This window comes from Rhinoderma darwinii, chromosome 2, assembly GCF_050947455.1.
Source record: "Rhinoderma darwinii isolate aRhiDar2 chromosome 2, aRhiDar2.hap1, whole genome shotgun sequence".
In the NCBI taxonomy this organism is placed as follows: Eukaryota; Metazoa; Chordata; class Amphibia; order Anura; family Rhinodermatidae; genus Rhinoderma; species Rhinoderma darwinii.
This window is the reverse complement of record NC_134688.1, coordinates 406,211,326-406,213,583: the sequence shown is the minus strand read 5'-3', so window position 1 is coordinate 406,213,583 and position 2,258 is coordinate 406,211,326.

The window sequence follows — 2,258 nt, the reverse complement described above, 5'->3', positions numbered from 1 at the left end:
CACAGCTCCCTTGTAGATAGTCACACACAGCCACCCTGTAGATAGCGCCACACACAGCCACCCTGTAGATAGCGCCACGCAGCCCCTGTAGATAGCGCCACACACAGCCCCTGTAGATAGTCACACACAGCCCCTGTAGATAGTCACACACAGCACCTGTAGATAGTCACACACAGCCCCTGTAGATAGTCACACACAGCCCCTGTAGATAGTGTCACACACAGCCACCTGTAGATAGTGTCACACACTGCCCCTGTAGATAGCACCACACACAGACACCCTGTAGATAGTGTCACACACAGCCCCTGTAGATAGTGCCACACAGAGCCCCTGTAGATAGTGTCACACACAGCCCCCTTTAGATAGTGTCACACTCATCACCCCTGTAGATAGTGTCACACGCAGCCCCTGTAGATAGTGTCACACACAGCCACCTGTAGATAGTGTCACACACTGCCCCTGTAGATAGCACCACACACAGACACCCTGTAGATAGTGTCACACAGCCCCTGTAGATAGTGTCACACAGCCCCTGTAGATAGTGCCACACACAGCCCCTGTAGATAGTGCCACACAAAGCCCCTGTAGATAGTGTCACACACAGCCCCTGTAGATAGTGTTACACACAGCCCCCCTGTAGATAGTGTCACACACAGCCCCCTGTAGATAGTGTCACACACTGCCCCTTGTAGACACAGCCCCCCTGTAGATAGCGCCACACACTGCCCCTATAGATAGTCACACACAGCCCCTGTAGATATCGACACACACACAGCCCCCTGTAGATAACGCCACACACAGCCCCTGTAGATAGCGTCACACACAGCCCCCCTGTAAATAGTGTCACACACAGCCCCTGTAGATAGCGCCACACACAGACACCCTGTGGATAGTGTCACATAGCCCCTGTAGATAGTGCCACACACAGCCCCTGTAGATAGTGTCACACACAGCCCCTGTAGATAGTGTCACACACAGTCCCTGTAGATAGTCACACACAGCCCCTGTAGATAGTCACACACAGCCCCTGTAGATAGTATCACACACAGCGCCCCTGAAGATCGCTCCACACACAGCCCCCTGTAGATAGTGTCACGCACAGCCCCCCTTTAGATAGTGTCACACACAGCACCCCTGTAGATAGTGTCACACACAGCCACTTGTAGACACAGCCCCCCTGTAGATAGCGCCACACACAGCCCCCTGTAGATAGGGCCACACACAGCCCCCCTGTAGATAGGGCCACACACAGCCCCCCTGTAGATAGTGTCAAACACAGCCCCTGTAGATAGTGTCACACACAGCCCCGGTAGATAGTGTCACACACAGCCCCTGTAGATAGTGTCACACACAGCCCCCTGTAGATAGTGTCACACACAGCCCCCTTGTAGATAGTCACACACAGCCACCCTGTAGATAGCGCCACACACAGCCACCCTGTAGATAGCGCCACGCAGCCCCTGTAGATAGCGCCACACACAGCCCCTGTAGATAGTCACACACAGCCCCTGTAGATAGTCACACACAGCACCTGTAGATAGTCACACACAGCCCCTGTAGATAGTGTCACACACAGCCCCCCTGTAGATCGCTCCACACACAGCCCCCCTGTAGATCGCTCCACACACAGCCCCTGTAGATAGTGTTACACACAGCCACCCTGTAGATAGTGTCACACGCAGCCCCTGTAGATAGTGTCACACACAGCCACCTGTAGATAGTGTCACACATTGCCCCTTGTAGACACAGCCCCCTGTAGATAGTGTCACACACAGCCCCTGTAGATAGCACCACACACAGACACCCTGTAGATAGTGCCACACACAGCCCCTGTAGATAGTGCCACACAGAGCCCCTGTAGATAGTGTCACACACAGCCCCTGTAGATAGTCACACACAGCTCCTGTAAATAGTGTCACACACAGCCACTTGTAGACACAGCCCCCCTGTAGATAGCGCCACACACAGCCAACTGTAGATAGGGCAACACACAGCCCCTGTAGATAGTGTCACACACAGCCCCCTGTAGATAGTGTCACACACAGCCCCCTTGTAGATAGTCACACACAGCCACCCTGTAGATAGCGCCACACACAGCCACCCTGTAGATAGCGCCACGCAGCCCCTTTAGATAGCGCCACACACAGCCCCTGTAGATAGTCACACACAGCCCCTGTAGATAGTCACACACAGCACCTGTAGATAGTCACACACAGCCCCTGTAGATAGTGTCACACACAGCCCCCCTGTAGATCGCT